Genomic DNA, 21,217 nt, shown 5'->3' with positions numbered 1-21,217 from the left:
TCCAAGTCCAGGTTGTTCCCTTACTTCCAACCCACTGGCTATAAAACAGAGGTGCCTGCTTCCCTGATAGCTCTGCTGGTAAAGAATCCACCTGCAATGCAGGAGACCCCGGTTTGATTCCTAGGTCAGGAAGATTCACTGGAGAAGAGACAGGCTACCCACTCCAGTATTCCTGGGCTTCCCTGGTGGCTCAGCTAGAAAAGAATCCACCTGCAATGCGGGAGACCTGGGTTTGATCCCTGGGTTGGGAAGGTCCCTGGAGAAGGGAAAGGCTACCCACGCCAGTATTCTGGCCTGGAGAATTCCATGGACTGTACAGTCCATGGGATAGCAAAGAGTGGACACAACTGAGCGACTTTCACTTTCAGTGTGATTGAAAAATGCCACCGGCCTCATCAGCAAACAAAGGATGCTATGGCCATCCTGTCATCAGCCACTAGCCTGCCCCATGGTGAGCCCTGAGGGAACTCAGGATGGAGACAAAACAGGCTGCCAAGCCCTCAGCCACTGCAGCCACCACACAATGGTAGACCCTGAGGGGACTGAACATGGGAAAGAACACAATAGTAGCCCCAGATAACTGAGGTGCATATCAAAGGAATGATTTCAGTCAGCCCAGACTCTCACATCTTCCCATACAAGAAAAGCACTAAATTCATTAATTTGAGATATTTAGTTTTCTCTGACAGTAATCTTTTGATATTTTAACAACCTGTTTTTTGTGGCAAAACTTATATTTACCCTGGCTCCTCACCTCTTTGGAGCACTCCCTCAGAGCTTTCTGGGATGATGCCTTCTGGGTTTAAGTCCTCAGAAATTTCTTCAAACAAAACATAATTCTCAACTTTGAGGCTGTGTGTTTTTTTACATTAAGAACTCCTCCTTGGGTTCAATTAATGTGCCATGAAGGCTTAAGTTTTTTATTGTTGCTGTTTAGTCACTAAGTCATGTCCAACTCTTTTGCCACCCTACATATCCTTTACTGTAAAAGGATTTAACTCAGGAACAGCCAGATGAGACACACCGCATGGGTAAAGGGCGAGGAAGCCTCCAAGCGCTCTTAGAGCTTGCCATTCTCTCCAAATCTTCACATGTTCAGCAAACCAGAAGCTGTTTGAATCCTTTCATTTTGGGGTTCTGGGGAGAGTTCAGGATTGATTAAATGATTGGCCAATTGTGACTGCATTCCAAGTCCAGCTCCTCTTTCCTCCTCAGAGTTGGGGTGCGTTTGGGGGCTGAAAGTTCTAACCCTTTAATCACAGTAGGTTTCACTAGTAACCATTACAGGCAAATTCTTTACTCTCTGAGCCACCAGGGCTGGCCCTATCCTAGGGTGCTTTCTAAAAGTCCCCTTATTAACATAACAAAAGATACCTCTACCACCCTAAACACTGAGAAAATTCCAAAGGCTTGGGGAGCTCTGGGCCAGAAATGGGGAAGAAGACCAAATATATATATGTCACTTATAAATCACAACATCACAAAAGCCCTACCACACCTAAGAGTCAAAAATATATACCAGATGCATTAAATTTTTAAACGAGGAGGGGAAAGACAAAAATGATTTTCATGTGGTGATAGGTGGGGGAGTGAGGTATTATAGAAGATATCAATAAGAAAAAGCATTTAATGTTTTGTATCCTTTTTACTTTAGCAGTATATGCATGATTACAACCATATAAAATATACACATAGCCAGTCCCAGTCTTTAGGACCCCATGGACCGTAGCACGCCAGGCTCCTCTGTCCTCCACTACATAGTATTTACCATACTTAACTGTGTTTATTTAATATCTTTCTTCCCTACTAGACATAAATTCTGAGGGCAGGGACCAGACTTTTCTTTTCACTGATATCTGCAGTGCTGAGGACAATCCATACCACATATAGACACTCAAACATTTGTAGAGCAATTCCAATTCTCAGTATATACACGAAAGAATTTAAAGTAGGGACTCAAACAGGTTTTTGTACACCATGTCCCTGGCAGCATTATTCACAACAGCCAAAATGTGGAAGGACTGATGCTGAAGCTCCAATACTTCAACAACCTGATGCAAAGAGCTGAATCACTGGAAAAGACTGATGCTGGGAATCAGCACTGATGCTGGAATGGGTGAATTTAACTCAGATGACCATTATATCTACTACTGTGGGCAAGAATCCCTTAGAAAAAATGGAGTAGCCATCATGGTCAACAAAAGAGTCCAAAATGCAGTACTTGGATGCAATCTCAAAAAACGACAGAATGATCTCTGTTCATTTCCAAGGCAAACCATTCAATATCACGGTGATCCAAGTCTATGCCCTGACCAGTAACACTGAAGAAGCTGAAGTTGAACAGTTCTATGAAGACCTACAAGACCTTCTAGAACTAACACCCAAAAAAGATGTCCTTTTCATTATAGGGGACTGGAATGCAAAAGTAGGAAGTCAAGAAACACCTGGAGTAACAGGCAAACTTGGCCTTGGAGTACGGAATAAAGCAGGGCAAAGGCTAATAGAGTTCTGCCAAGAGAACACACTGGTCATAGCAAACACCCTCTTCCAACAACACAAGAGAACATCTACACATGGACATCACCAGATGGACAACACCGAAATCAGATTGATTATATTCTTTGCAGCCAAAGATGGAGAAGCTCTATACAGTCAGCAAAAACAAGACCGGGAGCTGACTGTGGCTCAGATCATGAACTCCTTATTGCCAAATTCAGACTGAAATTGAAGAAAGTAGGGAAAACCACTAGACCATTCAGGTATGACCTAAATCAAATCCTTTATGATTATACAGTGGAAGTGAGAAATAGATTTAAGGGACTAGATCTGATAGATAGAGTGCCTGATGAACTATGGACGGAGGCTTGTGGCATTGTACAGGAGACAGGGATCAAGATCATCCCCATGGAAAAGAAATACAAAAAAGCAAAATGGCTGTCTTGAGGAGGCCTTACAAATATCTGTGAAAAGAAGAGAAGCCAAAAGCAAAGGAGAAAAGGAAAGTTATAAGCATCTGAATGCAGAGTTCCAAAGAATAGCAAGGAGAGATAAGAAAGCCTTCCTCAGTGATCAATGCAAAGAAATAGAGGAAAACAACAGAATGGGAAAGACTAGAGATCACTTAAAGAACATTAGCGATACCAAGGGAACATTTCATGCAAAGATAAGCTCAATAAAGGACAGAAATGGATGGACCTAACAGAAACATAAGATATGAAGAGGTGGCAAGAATACACAGAAGAACTGTACAAAAAAGATCTTCACAACCCAGATAATCACGATGGTGTGATCACTAACACTCAGCTAGAGCCAGACATCCTGGAATGTGAAGTCAAGTGGGCCTTAGGAAGCATCACTATGAACAAAGCTAGTGGAGCTGATGGAATTCCAGTTGAGCTATTTCAAATCCTAAAAGATGATGCTGTGAAAGTGCTGCACTCAATATGCCAGCAAATTTGGAAAACTCAGCAGTGGCCACAGGACTGGAAAAGGTCAGTTTTCATTCCAATCCCAAAGAAAGGCAATGCCAAAGAATGCTCAAACTACCACACAGTTGCACTCATCTCAATGGCACCACACTCCAGTACTCTTGCCTGGAAAATCCCATGGATGGAGGAGTCTGGTGGGCTGCAGTCCATGGGGTCGCTAAGAGTCGGACACGACTCAGTGACTTCAGTTTCACTTTTCACTTGCATGCATTAGAGAAGGAAATGGCAACCCACTCCAGTGTTCTTGCCTGGAGAATCCCAGGGACGGGGGAGCCTGGTGGGCTGCCGTCTATGGGGTCGCGCAGAGTCAGACACGACTGAAGCGACTTAGCAGCAGCAGCAGCAGTAGCACTCATCTCACACGCTAGTAAAGTAATGCTCAAAATTCTCCAAGCCAGGCTTCAGCAATACGTGAACCATGAACTTCCAGATGTTCAAGCTGGTTTTAGAAAAGGTAGAGGAACCAGAGACCAAATTGCCAACATCCGCTGGATCATCGAAAAAGCAAGAGAGTTCCAGGAAAATATCTACTTCTGCTTTTTTGACTATGCCAAAGCCTTTGACTGCGTGGATCACAATAAACTGTGGACAATTCTGAAAGAGATGGGAATACCAGACCACCTGACCTGCCTCTTGAGAAACCTGTATGCAGGTCAGGAAGCAACAGTTAGAACTGGACATGGAACAACAGACTGGTTCCAAATCGGGAAAGGAGTACGTCAAGGCTGTATATTGTCACCCTGCTTATTTAACTTCTGTGCAGAGTACATCATGAGAAACACTGGGCTGGAAGAAGAACAAGCTGGAATCAAGACTGCCGGGAGAAATATCAATAACCTCAGATACGCGGATGATACCACCCTTATGGCAGACATTGAAGAGGAACTAAAGAGCCTCTTGATGAAAGTGAAAGAGGAGAGTGAAAAAGTTGGCTTAAAGCTCAACATTCAGAAAACTAAGATCATGGCATCTGGTCCCATCACTTCATGGCAAATAGATGGGGAAACAGTGGCTGACTTTTTTTGGGCTCCAAAATCACTGCAGATGGTGACTGCCGCCATGAAAAAAAAAGACACTTACTCCTTAGAAGGAAAGTTATGACCAACCTAGACAGCATACTAAAAAGCAGAGACATTACTTTGTCAACAAAGGTCCGTCTAGTCAAGGTTATGGTTTTTCCAGTAGTCATGTATGGATGGATGTGAGAGTTGGACTATAAAGAAAGCTGAGCGCCAAAGAATTGATGCTTTTGAACTGTGGTGTTGGAGAGGACTCTTGAGAGTCCCTTGGACTGCAAGGAGATCCAACCAGTCCATCCTAAAGGAGATCAGTCCTGAGTGTTCATTGGAAGGACTGATGTTGAAGCTGAAACTCCAATACTTTGGCCACCTGATGCGAAGAGCTGACTCATTGGAAAAGACCCTGATGTTAGGAAAGATTGAGGGCAGGAGCAGAAGGGGGCAACAGATGGCTGGATAGCATCATCAACTCAGTGGACACAAGTTTGAGCAAACTCCGGGAGATAGTGAAGGTCAGGGAAGCTTGGTATGCTGAAGTCTGTAGGTCACAAAGAGTTGGACATGACTTAGTGACTGAACAAGAACAAATATCAACTTTAAAGATAATTTCAACTTTACATAATTGAAACAACAGTTTTAATATTGTATACAATTTTAAAGCATGTCCCAGATAGGAGAACACGCCATTTGGATTCTTTTCAAATTTGAGATGCTTATGGATTTTATGGTACATTTTCCTAGATATTTCCTATGTTGGTGGTCCTCCTGCCCACTCTTGGCCTTCTGCTCCTCTTTATTTATAACTTCTCCCCGCTAAAGACCAATGTACACTATGCATAGGGATCCCTAAGGTCTACCTCTTACTCATATCTCCTGAGCTCCGGTTGCACTAATATCAGCTTAAGGTGGAAGTATCTAAAAATACAATTTTGCTTCTCTCAAAAATTAACTACCATTCAAATGCAAGAGCATAGTACAGCATTACTACTATCATGTTCTAAGTACATAATTATTACAATAAATTTTATAAGTAGAAAGAAAGAAGTATGAATTCCAAGATACTACAAAATACTGATGTTAACTTGCTATGAAAATAGTAACTAAAACAATAATTTAAAGTTTCAATACATGGCAGTTTTGTTTTCTCTTTTTAGCCCTACACACATACGTATGTACGTGCATATTATGGCAAAGCGAGGAATTCTCCTGTATGAAGCCAACTTATCTAGCTCCATACTGTGCACATCACAAATATACTATAAATGGTCAATGAACAAATCATTAGGCAAAATGAGGGGTTGAAAGTTAAGACAGTCAGAAGAAGCTGGAAAGTAGACCTCTATTAAGAGATAAAACAGCTTCAGAGAACCTAGAAGCTGACCCGAGGGCATATACTCCTCCAGGAATTCAAGGCAATTCATGAGAACAGACTTCTAAAAATTACAACATGAGACACAACTGCCTTCCCATTCCCACCCAGAAACAGGTCCAAGCACAATCCTTATCACTTCTCTGTTCCAGGAAATGCCTATCTTGTCTATTAAGATTAAATCAGTCTAATTCTGGGTCAGCTTGCAAGTAAGTCTAGTGAGTCTCAGTATACCACACAGTGAATCCGCTCAACAAATATTATACAACCTATTATGTCCCAAGCACTATTCTAGGTGCTGGAGTTAAGGTAATGAACAAGACAAATATCCTTGCCTTCACAGAGTTTACATGGTAAGGTGGAGACAATCCACATAAAACTATGTTTGATAATGCAGAAATACAACAGAGTAATACAACAGAGAAACTGTAGTACAGCAGAGAAATACAACAGAGTAAAGAGAAAGGGAGTGCTGGGGGCAAAAGATATTTCACACGCTATGCCAAGGAATATTTCACTGAAAGACTAATTACTTGAGCAAAATGTCCTGAAGAAATGAGCAACCACACAAGACAGAGGAACCAGCAAGCAAATACAAAGGCCCTAAGGTATAGTTGGGGAAATTATTCAATTTCTTTAGGCCTCAGTTTTCTGTAAAATGAGTACAATATCCCCTATACAAGATTAAAATGTAAAAGTAATATACTACATCAAGTATATGACATATACAATGTACTCAGTAACTGAAAACATTACAATTATCTGGGGGCCTATCATGGCAGCGAAACCCTTAGCCTACTGTCTGGCATACAGAAAACACTCAGAAAAGTATTGTTATCTAATCCCCATAATAGAATATGGCAGAGAGGATTACTCATTTTATAGCCAGGAAACCTGAGGATCAGAAATTTGTCCAATCCTCTGCTGACCTCTAAAATTCCTATTAGGATGAACAAACATACTTCACAATCAAAGAGAGGGCTTAAAATAAATACACTGCCAAGATGAGGAAACCATTCACATTAATGTCAAGAGTCAGCAGTATGGTATTGTAGAGCTACAACATGGGACTCTCATCAGTTCGCCTGGGTGTCACATCAAGGCTCCACCACTTTCCTCGGTATGTGTCCTTGGGCAATTTTACCTTTTTGTTCTGCACCTCTGTTTTCTCACCTGTCAACAGGATACCTACCTCATAGAGTTGTTGGGAGAATAAAATGAGTCTACTTTTTAAATCACTTTCATTTCAGTGCCTAGCATATAGAGTTACATTGTATTAGTAGTAGTAGCATGAAAGCAAAAACGAAATCGAAACAGTTTTACTTTCAATGGAGAATTTTAGAAACTATAAAGATATTGGAAATAGAAGAATAACAAAAACGAAGTACTGGAGAAAAATGAAAGACAGAAGAAAAAGAAGAACACAAAAGTAGCATCATGATGTTACTCAGATGTAGACCAATTTACCAATGTCCTTTAGTAGGAACACTACCAGTGAGGCAAATGCCAATGATGCTTTGGATAACATTTTGTTTCATAGTTTATTTTATAAGAAGTTTAATTTCTTAATCAGATGTCACTTTACTGAGGATTACAACAAAGTAAATATAACAAAATTTATCATCCTCCCCCACTCAACACTCTTTCAGGTGTTATTTGATGCTTATTATAAAATATGAAACACATCACATATAACTTCAGATTCAAAGTAATTTATTCCCTATCAGCTGCTGGTAGAAAATAAGGCTTCTACCTAATTTCCGAACATTTTCTGACTACTTCGAGTTTAACTTCCTCAGTCTCATCAATTTAAGATTCCTGCCCCCTCATCTCCCCACCCTAAAGTTATCACTACACAAGTCCATAAATCATCCCACTGGGAGGCAGTGTATCACCATGTAAAGAAGTGTGCTAGAAATAGGCAAAACTGGATTCAAAAGCAGGCACCGTCACTCACGAATGAGCTGAGTGAACTTGGGCAGGTCACTTAACCATTTTGAACCTCAATAAATTAAAATATCACCAACTACCTCACACATGTCTTTTTAAGAAATAAAAATGAAATGTTAGGGAGCCTTGCCATGTAGTAGATCCTATAAATGATATCCTGTAGATATATAAAGTTTATCATTAATGCAAAGCCAACTAGAGGAGACTGACTCCTACTTTTTCAACATGAGAACTTTTTAAAATGAGGTATTAATAATGTGATTTCAATGCAGGGTTACATTTCTAGAAAACCCAAGGTTTTAATTACCATTTGAGAATCTGTATACGTATTACACAATGGGACAGTTCAAAATCACATAAAAACATAATTCCCTGTCTGAAAAAGGTAAACTACTTATAAGAAATAAACCGGCAGACATCCCTGGTGGTCCAATGGCTAAGACTGTGCACTCCCAATGTAGAGGGCCCAGGTTCAATCTCTGGTCAAGGAACTAGATCCCATATGCTGCAACCTAGAGTTCACATGCCACAACTAAAAAGATCCCACGTGCCACAATGAAGACCCAGTATAGCTAAATAAAGAAATGGAAATAAATTTGGATATCACCAATATTGTACGTAAGCACTACGTATTTATACACACAATAATCATCTCTCGTGACGTTTGCTACTTTTCTGCAGCAACCTGGATAACTGTTCCAGTCTAATTTCAAAGATTTATGAACTATTTCCCTACTAAACAATCTTTTCTAATACAATCCTGTATTGTCCACATAAGCCCTCTGAAATTTAGGTCTATTTAGAACATCCAAATATGAATGCAACTACTGAATATTCCTCAATGAATAGTAGCACTTTATCCACTGACACATGTAATCAAAACTCCAGAAAGTACATATATTCAAGCTGGAAAAATCCATTTGTCATTGACAAATTTGCTTTTGAAAAACATACCTTCAAGTTTCTGCTTCCCTGCCAGCCATAGCTACCACCACTTCCTCAATTCTCCTGCCAGGAATAAAGTCTAAGGAATGTCTTTTGGCCTGAATGAGTGGTGGAAACAGGGAGGGACATATCCCAAAGGAAAAATATTATGGCTTTGCTAATATTTCCTACATTTTCTCTACTTCTTTAACATAGAAGGGAAATTCTCCAAGGTTCATATTCCTAACTATCTTTAATACTACTTCTGTAAGCCACAAAAAAAGGCCTTTTTCAGTAAGAGGATATTAACTGTGTTCTTTGTAGTAACATTCTAATCATCGTAAAGTTTGCAAATTAGGTACCAGGCGAGAGATACATTGGTAGAATGCGGGAAAATTCTTCCTTTTGAAGACAAAAAGGTTAGAAATCCAAGAAGAGAGTGTATCATACATCACAATCCTGAAATGGAAATTCTACCTTAAATATACCAAACCTGCATCATCATATATGTGTAGAGAATGAATTTAAAGAGCATCATATACTGTGACAAAGACATTTCAAGGTAACACTCGAAAGTCAAAAAGCAAAACAAGCATAGATAAATTTAAATTCCTATTTAAAAGCAAGCATTTTGAACTTGAAATAGACACACAAGAGTCCCATATAACAGAGTGATTGTTGATTGCCTCTTTTTCTTTTACACAGAAGCACACTATCAATCAGAAGGTCTCAACCTTTAGATAACAGTGACTGGTTACAGGGGATGGTCATGGACTCTTAAGTTTATTCACAACCACTAAAGACTGAAGCATTCCAGTGCTCTAACAACAGTGTCCAATTGTTATTTTCCCCCAAAGCTTTTCAGAGTAGTCCTTATTTTTAAATACTAATCTTAAATTAAGGACACTATCAAAACTGCATTGATAGCTAGTGGTTTTAACATAGTATTCCTTAATATATAGTAATTCCAGTACACAATGTTTTCAAAAGGGGTTATTTTTGAGCCTTTTGGGGTAATAAAACCCAAATGACAATGCTGAGAGCAGTCTATGTCGTTTACAACTGTATATCCCATCCCTGAAGGCACTTTATCTACCAGTTGATACAACAAATGAACTCCTGAGAACTTGAATAAATGCATAGTTATACATTTTGTTGGGTTTCCCTTGTGGCTCAGCTAGTAAAGAATCTGCCTGCAATGCAGGAGACCTGGGTTGGGAAGATCCTCTGGAGAAGGGAAAGGCTACCCACTCCAGTATTCTGGCCTGGAGAAGTCCTTGGGGTTGCAAAGAGCCGCACACGACTGAGCGACTTTCACTTCACATATATTTTGTACATTAATTTCACAGGGATCTCACACCTCTACCTTATCCATGGGCCCCAGATTATAAAATCCAACAGTAACTTTTTAAAAACACCATCTGTATTAATTTTATGTAATAAATCACATCCACAAAATAACCTTTTGTCTACCAGTCACTATGAGGTCCACGAATTCCTTCCCCTTGTCAGAAATGCAGTCCTCCTCCTTCCAACTTCATGATGGCTTTCAGTGAACTAAACAAATGACTTTAAAAACTGAATCCATGCATGCTCAGTTGCTTCACTCATGTCTGACTCTTTGTGACCCCATGGACTGCAGCCTGCCAGACTCCTGTGTCCACGGAATTCTCCAGCCAAAAATAAGGGAGTGGGTTGCCATTCCCTTCTCTAGGGGATCTTTCCGACCCAGGGATCGAATCCGAGTCTCCCGTTTTTCCTGCATTGGCAGGCGGATTCTTTACCACTGTGCCACTTGCTGCTAAGTCGCTTCAGTCGTGTCCGACTCTGTGCGACCCCACAGACGGCAGCCCACCAGGCTCCCCCATCCCTGGGACTCTCTAAGCAAGAACACTGGAGTGGGTTGCCATTTCCTTCTCCAGGAGATCTTCCCAACCCAGGGATCGAACCCGGGTCTCCCACATTACAGGCAGACGCTTTACCCTCTGAGCCACCAGGGAAGCAAAAACTGAATAGACCTACTTAATAACCTCTCAGTTGTTTATATACTGACACTAACAAAACTTTCTAAAGTGAACTAGCTAGGGGGAAAAAAACACAAATTCCTCAACGAAATATTAAAATAACAGCTAAGTATGAAAATAAAATGCACAGTCCTCTTAAGATCAGCTGTCTACTACTCACTCTCACTAGAAGAAGAAAAAGAGGGAAAAGAAACCTTAGTTTACAAAATAGTAAAATCTGCCATTATGCTGAAATCATTTCTCCAAAGGTTTGAATTCACCTACAGTATTCATTTTTGGAGGGGATATACCACAAACATAAACAGACTGGGAATACAAAGCAACTGCAAAAGTTATCAAAAATAAAAGAGAACTATTAATTTTATGAAGTGACACATTAATCTACAAGACTTAATTTTCAAAATATGGTACAGAATCAGTTTAACTTCAAACAAGTCTCTAAACTAGACCCTTTTCTTTCTTTTCTAATACTACTTCTCCTTAGTCACAAAACTGTATCTCTTTCAGCTATCTTCTAAGAATTTTCCATTTAAGAACCCCCGTGAAATATCATACAATTCACATTTCCTCCTAAGAAACCCATAAATGGAGTCTAAACAACTTAAGAAGAACAAACAGATGTAATAAACAGTAAAAGTAGTTATCATGGAGTTTTCTGCTTTTATTTAGGAGGACCTCACTCAGAGAAGTTGCTCTTCAACATTAGCACATAGTCATTTAAGTCTTCATTGTCATTTGAAAAGAGCCAACTGGAAATTCTACTGGGTTTTTAAAAACACTATCTCCTGTCTTTTACTGTGGACCCCATACTGACTAAAAACTCCTCCGAAAGAGTAAAAATAAACTCTAAAATACAGCAGTTTAAATGCCCACAATCACATTCCTGCCCAAAGAAATCTCCGAGAGGTTCCGAATCTCTTCTGACCACTCAATAACTGGGCGAGTTATTTGGCCTCCTACCTTTTTGGTCTCCTCTTCCGAAGTGGGGGTGAGGAGGGCAGGGGTGTTAATCAGGGTCATCATGCATCCTAGTTACTCTGGGACAGTCCTACTTTATACTATTATCCTAGCATGCCATCCATTTATTGCCCCTTTCACTCTTCACTCTCAACAGTATGCTGGTTTGAACAATAAATCATATGGTCATCCCACCTCAGAGGGTTATGAAGACTAAGCTAATATACATAAAGCATTTGTAACAGTGTCTGGCACATAGTAAGAGTACAGTTAGTGTCAGCTACTGTTAATGTTAGTCACTGTCAAAGACTTCTTATAAAAGGTTTTGAATAATATAATGAACAGAGCTCCTACAATATTCCTTTTTACAAATGAAACTATGCATTTAACTTCCCACATTCAATATTCAATTCTTTAAAACCAAGTAGCACTAACTGCCTAAAATCAACACTAACCACTTTATCCCACAGAGATGGCAATAGTATCATCTGCACTCATATTTTATCAAATGTACTTTATCATATTTTACTTTGTAAAGGCTATATTAGGGTTACTGACAGGAAAGTAACCATGAAAAGTAAAACCTTGTTTAGCACTAAACCAAGTCCCTTAATATTCTAGGAGCCTTTCTCAATAAGGGTTCCTAATGTTATTAACCACAGAACTCAGAAAATGATTTGAGTGACAATTTCCTGAATTCTCCCAAGAATAGTACAGAGCTAGTATCTTTCTAGATGCAAAGGAAGAAACTAATTCATTATACACAATGGACGCCTTGGGGCATAATTCTGTGGTAGAAGAGCAGTCGTACTTGGGACTACAAAGGGGAAAATACGGATGAAAAGACTCAATATTGAGTCTGCATAGAAGACTATCACCTGGAAAAATACTTCCTACAATCATTGAGAAAATAATTAACATAAAATATATAAATCTGACTTATGGCTGTGAAAAGCACTAATATATTCAGTTTTACCACAACTCCACTGATTTACCTTAGGCCAGATATACAATATCTAGCATTCCTTCAGATTAGAGAAGTTCCAGTTATAGTTTATGAAAAGCAGGAAGGAGAAAGAGGAAAAGCAAAGAAAACTGAGACCAAGATTCTGATCACTACTGAACGAAGTAATTCAGGGCAGCAATTATTAACTATTACCTGATTAAAAAAAATAAGAACAAGAAATGTTAATTAAGTGGAAAGATAAACTAGAATAAAAAGTAGAAACATAAAAGTTATTAATACCTAGAAGAAAACATTTTGAGATAACATCAAATAACAACATACCCCTATATAACCAGAGCAGTAAATTATGAGTCACCAAAATTCTCATTTTAAAGCACATGATAAACATGCTGAATGACTGGGGAACTATTCTCAGACACATTTAGCCTCCTTTCTATAAAGAGACTAAATGACAGAAGAAAAAAATATTAGTGAAACTATTCTATCTACCATAGTATGACACCCCCCACAAAATCAAGAATACAATTCAACACATTATCTCTCTAAAATAATAATAAAAAAAATTATCCCACAAACTTCTGCATAATGAGCATACTCAAACAAATCTAAAGCTCAGATTTAACTATTTAACCTTTCAGTATAAAACACAATGTAGACCCTTCATCAGGCAGCAACTTATCAAATCCTGTATATAAAAAACCTGCATTTACCCTGTATGATACATTTAAAAAACTCATTTCATAACACTGAAAAGAAACATGCTTTCTGGTGATAGATATCCTAAGACCTAACCAAGTTAAGAGAAACTACTGAGCTTAACAAAAAAGTACAAAGGTTTTGAGGCCAGACTACTTTGGGTATGAATTCAGACTGTCAATTTTTATTTTGTGACAAGTCATTTATTCTCCCAGAGCCTCAATTTCTCCATCTGTAAAATGACAACCATCTATCTTGCAAGGTAGCTGAGAAGTTTTAAACAATACATGTTAAAACACATAGTACAGTTATTGGCATTTAAGTCATTCAAGTGGCAACTAAATGAAGAGTTTCTTAGAATAGCTCAGGATTCAACAAGTCATAGGTCAAATCCCATTACAACAAATCCCAGGTTATCCATGCAAAAGTGTAAACAGGACTTCCTTTTTTCCCCTTCCAACAATGTTCAACAGTATTTTAAGAATATATATTTTATTTATATACATTTATATTCTTGGAGTTGTACATTAGATTATCCAGAGTTTATAGAAACCTCTCTAGTTTGTCTCATCAAGCCTAGTCCTGTATTTTCCAATTAAAATTACAAAAAAGAACAGACCATCAACATTATTCACCATCCCCTCGTTTCAGGGGGAGAGTGGGGCTTAAGGGGAGAGGGTGGGGCTTAAATCAATTTCAGTAATCTCCAGACTAGACTAACCATAGGTAAAGACTTATTTTCTTCTGGTTATTACCAAAGATAGAACTATAGCAAGCAGACATTAAAAATACAGTTCAGGTAGCAGATTACCATAGCTGGTAAAGAGATGTAGTTTTTTAAAATGTACATACACAAAAAGAGCTTCCCTAGTGGCTCAGTAGGTAAAGAGTCTGCCTGCAATGCGGGAGAGTCGTGTTCAATCCTTGGGTGGGGAAGATCCCCTGGAGAAGGGCATGGCAACTCACTCCAGTATTCTTCCCTGGAGAATTCCATGAACAGAGGCGCCTAATGGACTACAGTCTATGGGGTCACAAAGAGTGGGACACGACTGAGTGACTAACACACACCAAAATTAAGACTCTATCAAGCAACACCACTCATACTGACAAAACATAAAATTTGGTTAAATTAAATGCAAAGCAGGCGACTCAGGAGACTGAAAAAAAAAATCAAGCTGACAATTTTGCTTTCTCACATATCTTTGCCAAAGAGAACATGCAATAACCACCACTCATGATAGCCGAAGATACAGAAAATTATTATACAGGAAGAGTACTGAACCACAAATTACAAGTCCTAAATATGTACCAATGTAGAAATTACAAAACTAAACTACATGTACAGAACTTTTAAAATAATCTGAATCTTTAAAGTTTCTTCTTTACTAATAATTGGTAATGTTTCAATATATACTGACACCCATAGACAACCTGGACTATCCCTTGTCTTTGCTATGCTCCCCAACTCCCAAAATAGTTACAGGATAGTGCTCCACTACACAATAAACTGTTGTGTTCAGGTCTTTGAATAATCTAACAGTAATGTCAAAGTACTAACACAAGATCAGTTTTTTTTTAGTATGTGAGACACAAAAAGGTCACAACATTAAAGAGATATGAACCTTATCCCAATGACATGTAATAGACAGAGCACTGTGTCCATCTTATGTAAATTTTAAGCTCAAAACTTGCAGCATCAAAAACTGAAGACCTCCATCTACTATAAAGAACCCAAAGCAGAAATACGCTATTCACTGTTGACTCCCTTCGCACGCATGACTGTGGATGGCATCAGTTAAACATACACAATTATTAAGTATTACTAAACTGTCCAAGGCATATTTTCACACTGAACCCTATATTCCCAAAGGATAATTTGAGCCTAAGCCTGTCTCCCACCCTAACCCACCCATTTTAATTCAGATTCTCATTAAGGTTGAAAAAGAAAACAATGAAAAAATAATGTATAATTGAATTTCATTAAAATCTTGAGTCCTTGGGCATCAAAAAAAAAAAAAAACTAACTAAAGTTAAGAAAGTTGCCAAACTCATAATTTGTTGCTTTAGTAGTTTAGCTCTTGTCTCACCACAATAAAATAAATCTGAAGTCACAATCCTCATCATCTATTTAAATTATGTGCATACAAATAACAGTTCAAAATATATACTGTCTTCTCTGAACATCCTTCTAAGGCTAAAATGATGAATATATAATATACAAACAGACTAATAATAACAATTATGGAATGTCTGTCTGTCACCAGCCTAGGGTGGAATTTAGGCTTTAATAATGATTAGGGAACACACGTCACCAAACAGAAAAATTAAATATCTGTTATTTTGGGTTCCCTTTAAAGCTTTGATGTACATTCAAAAATACATCTTATAGGGTGAAAAAACCTGCCACTGAACAATACAAAATTGCAGAAAATAAGGTACTTTATTTCAAATAATTTACATTTTTTTGTAGGAGCAATTACAAATAAACTAAGGAGACTGAGGGTTTTAATGTCAATGCATTTTTACTGTTGATGGGCATGGGTCAGATGTTAACATAAAACATTAAAATATTTTACACATCAACTTTTATTTATAGCACCAAATGGTTAAAAGTGGCGGGAAAAGTGAAAGTATCAGTCCTGTCCGACTCTCTGCAACCCCAGGGACTGTAGCCCGCCAGGTTTTTCTGTCCATGGAATACTCCAGGGAAGAATACTGGAGTGGGTAGCCATTCCCTTCTCGAGGGGATCTTCCCAACTCAGGATCGAACCCGAGTCTTGCACTGCAGGCAGATTCTTTACCGTCTAAGTCACCAGGAAAAGTGGGGGGAGGGGAGCTTTAACTCATTTTATATGTAAACATTCATTTTCAGATCAATTTTTTAAAAACCCACCCCACCCCCAACTACCAGTCTGATACCTTAAAATGCTATAGCTGTAGTTATTTCACAGTGGGAAAGAATAGCTAATAAGTACATTTATTTTTCAATCCTCTTCTCTACCCATTCATTAAACAAATACTCAAACAGAATTCAACTCCTACCTCGATCTTCTTACCAGGAATGCTCCCTAGGGCACCCGAATCTCTTCCACTGTCACTTATTCCAACTGCCAAAGCCCCTCCTATTAATAGTAAATCCCTTTCATACTGACTCACTGGAACTCCAACTTAATGAAATAGACACCAAGCAGAATTTACAAAATTTGCTCATGGAATTTTCCTATTTTCAAAGGATTAAAAAAGAAACTAAAAGTAGAGCAAATTCAGACTAAGTTACAAATATTTAAAGTTCAACCAATTTATAAGTATTTATCTTGTTTATTCTATACTGGTTCAATTTAAATATTTTTTGAGTTTGTAAGTCAGACATTGTGTAATTACTTATACACAAGGCCAAGTTTCTCATGCAAATAATATGTAAATATAAACTTAACTCATTACACCAAAATTGCAAGATAATTTCAATTTTTTCTTCAAAATTTTCTAATTATGGAAACGTTCAAGTACACGCGAAAGTAGGGAGAATAGTACAATGAGCTCTCCCGTACTCATCATCTAGCTACAACCACCAACTCAAGGCCACTTTTGTTTCATCTCTACCTCCCACCTCTCCCCCCCACTTCTTATCTTCAGAAAAGAATTGAGGAAGATATTGTACTAAGTACAGAGAAAAATCGAAAGATAATAAAAGTATCAAAAACTAGCAAGAAGTCAGAATTTAACAATGTAACTGTACAGCTACCCCATACAACTCCTTGTTAGTTAGGTTGGAAGATTTTTTTTAAAAGGGAAATAACCATCTTTAGGAATCTAATGAAGTCAGTAAGATCCAAAGGACACATTTAAAATCACATCTAAAAGAGTAAATAGGAATATGTGATGAGAATGAACTTAAACATGAACAATCAGCTTGCATTCACGTAGCACCTTAGCTCAAAACGAGAAAAAGCACACTATGTCATATAATGTGTCATAAAACTACAATTCAATCACTCGAAAAACCGCTGAACAGTTATGCCTTAACTGGCCCTTCTGATTCCTAATTATAGATTGATATCAGCGTAGAAAAAAAAAAACAGGCATTTTAACGTAAGAGGTTTAAAATGCTCAAAATTAACCCCACCTTTCGTTGGAAAATATATAAAAGCAAATCTAAACTATCTGAATTGTATCTCATTAAAGAGACATGTATGCACTTTACAGGGCCCATTTTTTTTTTTAATAAGTTCACATATACCCTTAAATGCAACGCGCTAGGCTCCGGATAGAATTAGGAGACCGCCTCCTGCTTTTGCTCCCAACCAATACGCAGAGAGAGAAGGTTGGCAGGAAAGTGCTGCGAGGACAGTAACAAACACCAGCAGCTCCCGAGCAGGCCCTGCTAGAGCCAGGAATGACGCACTTCGGTAACCCGACTCTTTCTCCCCTCCACCCCCGCCCCCAGCAGCGGTGCTGACACCGCCAACAGCCCGGAGTAGGAAAAAAGACAACAGAAAAAAGGCAGAGGTTGGACCGCACCAGGTTTCATCAAGAAACCTCTATTATTCCTCTTTCGACACTAACCACTAGGACTAAACAGGAAAAGAAGCTTCGTGCTTAAGCAAGTCCCATCATGGTGGTTTAAGAGTCACTAAATTAAGCTGATAATGAGTCCAATCCACAGAGACAAATACAGGGTGTGGCTGCCGTGAAATACGGCGGTCCGTGGGAGAAAAGGGGTATGGAATTTACACTCCTGTGCGAGGGGAAGATGAGGCTTTACGGGGGGGGGGGGGGGGGGACGGCCCGCGCATTTTAAGGAACCATCTCAAACCAGCACGAGCTTTTCGTTTACTTAAATCTAACCCTACAGATCAAAAGTTTTTAATAGATACATCACGTAAACTGTAAATAACCATTTAATCAAATACCATGACCCTCAATTAAAAAACTACATCCAAGAGAAAGGAGGAGGGAGAGGGAAGCGGGGGGCGGTAGGCAACAACATATAAAACATTTCTAGGCCACGGCGGAGAAAGTCTCACAAACCAGATGAAACTACTAATGCAATTCTAAAAATTAAAGCTGGACACTGCAGCATGAAAAATCATACGATAAAACCCATTACAGTTCAGGATTAAAAATAAAATGACATATACACCAAGGAGGAGCGGAAACTAAATGTCGAAAGTACAGCGGTTTATTAAAAAAAAAAACTAAAGGGAAAACAAGACATTCTCGCGACGGGGGAAAAAAGGGGGCAGAAATCAACAATACGTTTCGAATGTAGGCCAGAAGAAAATGGGAACGGGGCTCAAAGTTTTACGGAACTACTTGATGCTGTTTCCCACACCTTCTCTCTCCCATGGCCCATCCGACCCTTTCCGTCCTAAAATCGCCGTCCACTGATCGCCGGGTACGCGAGAGAAGAAAAAAGAAAGTCAACCCCAAGCAAGAATAAAAGTGTGGAGGGAAAAAGCAGAAGCTGCCTACCTGGGGCAAGGATCAGTTCTGTTCGTGCCTTGAGAAAGACAGTGCGGGTGGGGGTGGGAACGAAAAGCAGCACTAAAACTAAAACAAAAGTGGCGCCAAAACCCCCCAACAAACAGCCTTCCACTCCCGCCCTTCCCCCCTCCTCCCATGCCAGGCAGGCAGGGCCCCCTTCGGGGCAAGGTCTGCACGCGGGGGCCAACACCGCCAGACCCCAACCTATTTAGAAAATTGTTGCCCGAAGAAAACTGACCGAAGTCGGGCCTCGGAAGGGATGGAGAGATCGATGCCAATCGCTTTCCCCGGCAGTTCCCCCACCACGCGCTGGAGATGACGGGGCGGGGGAGAAGCAGAGGGGCCCGTCACATGAATGTTGTTCCCTCTCTAGGAAGGGAGGAAGAGAGGGAGGGAGGGGAGGGAGGGAGGAAAGGAAGGAGGGGAAGGGAGAAGGGAGGGGGCACGAGGGAAGGGTGTGATCAGAGTAGATTTTCCCTCGCCTCCCTCGGTCCGAGGCCCAAATATACACAAGCGAGCCTCCTCGCCTCCCCTCCCCCCTAGGTTCCCAGCACCACCATTTTGCTCTCTTCCTTCCCCTCGCCGCGATGCCGCGCTCTTCCCCCATCCTGACCGCGGCCGCCCGGCCTGCCTCCCCCACTACGGCTCGCACCCCACCCCACCTCCAATTCGGGCTCTCCCAGGCTTAAGAGCCTGCCGGAGAAAAGGCACCTAAATCTAACGCTACACCGAGAAGCAGAGCCTCCATCTTGCGCTGCTCCGCGTTCTCCATTTTGGGCCACCCATTGGGGGGGGTCTCCGTAGAGGCCCCGAGGGAGAGCGGGGCGAGGGAAGGAAGAGAAAGCCTTCAGCGAGGGTAGTCGAAAAGAAGAGTCCTGCGGTAGAAAGCCACTCTAGGAGTAGGAGGTAGGGAGGAAAGGGAGGGGGTTGGAAGTTCCTTGGTAGTGTTGAGGGAGCGACTTGGGGAAAGAGGGGAGAAAGAAGGGCCGGGGGTTACGCGGGGACGAGGACGCTTCTCCCCGGCTTCACTTGGCCGCCCGCTCCACAGCGGGCCCCGCTGGGGGTAAAGGAATAAGAGAAGAAATTAAACGGCAAGAGTGCCCAGTGTCTTTCCCTCCCAACTCCTCTCTCGCGCCCTATTTCAACCACACGCGCCTCACGGTGGGCCCCGCGCCCTCCGGGTGCCCCTCCAAACTTCTAGAAGCTTCGCCTCCGCCATTTTATAACTTACCTCCCCCCTCAGCGTACACAGAGGCAGCAACGAGACTGTTCGCCTCCCCCACTCCTCCTTCCTGCTTTCTCAGGCCGGGGGCTTCTTCACCCCTGGGCTGGTACAAGATATTTTTCCCTTCCTCTTCTTTTACACCCTTGAATTCTACTCAGGGACGGAAGCTCCCGCGGTTCTAGAGCGGTGGGGGGTTTTGAAAGTGGCGGTCGGATCCGGCGGGTTTTTTTTTTTTTTTTTTTTTTCTCTCTCTCTCTCTTTTTTTTTTTTTTTTTTTTTTGGTGGCGCTTCGGGATTGTTTGGGGTGTTCGCTCTTCGGCGACTTGGAGGCGAATGGAACGCGCAGGCGCCATCTGTCGGCCGCGAACCCGCGCCCGGCTCCCGTTGGGAGGGAGCGTCATCTAGCGGCAAAGAGTCGCCACTGCAACGCCTGGCCCCCTGCCCTCCCACCCAGCGTCCTCCTCCCAATCACCAGCCAATCGGGGTCGACTGCCTCCCGGGTTCAGCGTCTCCGACGCCGCCTTTCAACGAGGCGCCCGTAGGGGCGCGCCGCCGAGTGGGGTAAACAAGGTGCCGTGCCCGCGCCTGACTTACTCATTCGTTGAGCGGCGCTTCCGCCGCGCAGCTGGTCGCGCCGCGTTTCCTCTTTCTTTATTGGGGGGGTCGAGGGGAGGGCGGTAGGGATGTCCGGAGGAGCCCCGCGCTGTGGGAAATCGGAAACTGGGCTCGCTGGGAACTGGTGCCCCGGCCCACTCCTACCCACGCCGTGCCGCCCGAGGTGGCAGCCCAGTCGGGCATCACCCTTCGAGGTCCCCTGCTGTGACACGCCCCAGCGAGGGAGCCTTTGGCCTTAGATCCCGGCCCCTCGCTTCCCCGCGCCCCCTACTCCTTCCCACCGAAAGAAGTAAACTCGTGCAACTCGGGCACCTGATCCTAAGTGATATAAGGGGGATTGTTTTTTGAGTTTTTGTTTTGTTTTGTTTTGCTCGGTTTGGGCTTCGGATGTGGAGAGAAAACGAGCAGATTCTCAACCGGGAAGACCTAGCACTGGAGGGGAAAAAAACTATTATTTTTCTTTAGACCGCTAGTACGGTCTCGCAGAAAACGTGCTCGG

General features: G+C 41.2%; 1 protein-coding gene across 11 annotated transcripts in view; it reads right to left on the bottom strand.

The window, feature by feature from the left end:
* STAG2 (STAG2 cohesin complex component) overlaps positions 1-20,807 on the bottom strand; it is a 130,670-nt gene extending 109,863 nt beyond the window's left edge. For 2 of the 11 annotated variants that reach the window (XM_055564018.1, XM_055564020.1), the window contains exon 1: positions 19,117-19,435. The gene's annotated coding sequence lies outside the window, so the exon portion shown is untranslated. Of the gene's footprint in view, positions 1-16,436; positions 16,775-18,866; positions 18,895-19,116; positions 19,438-19,540; positions 19,670-20,109; positions 20,600-20,697 lie in introns of those variants that run through there. The other 9 variants (XM_055564017.1, XM_055564019.1, XM_055564022.1 and 6 more) reach the window with 9 other exon arrangements.
* Positions 20,808-21,217: the final 410 nt, after the last annotated feature.

Source organism: Bubalus kerabau, chromosome X (genome assembly GCF_029407905.1).
Source record: "Bubalus kerabau isolate K-KA32 ecotype Philippines breed swamp buffalo chromosome X, PCC_UOA_SB_1v2, whole genome shotgun sequence".
In the NCBI taxonomy this organism is placed as follows: Eukaryota; Metazoa; Chordata; class Mammalia; order Artiodactyla; family Bovidae; genus Bubalus; species Bubalus kerabau.
Note: the sequence above shows the minus strand (reverse complement) of the source record. Positions and strands in the feature narration are given on the sequence as shown.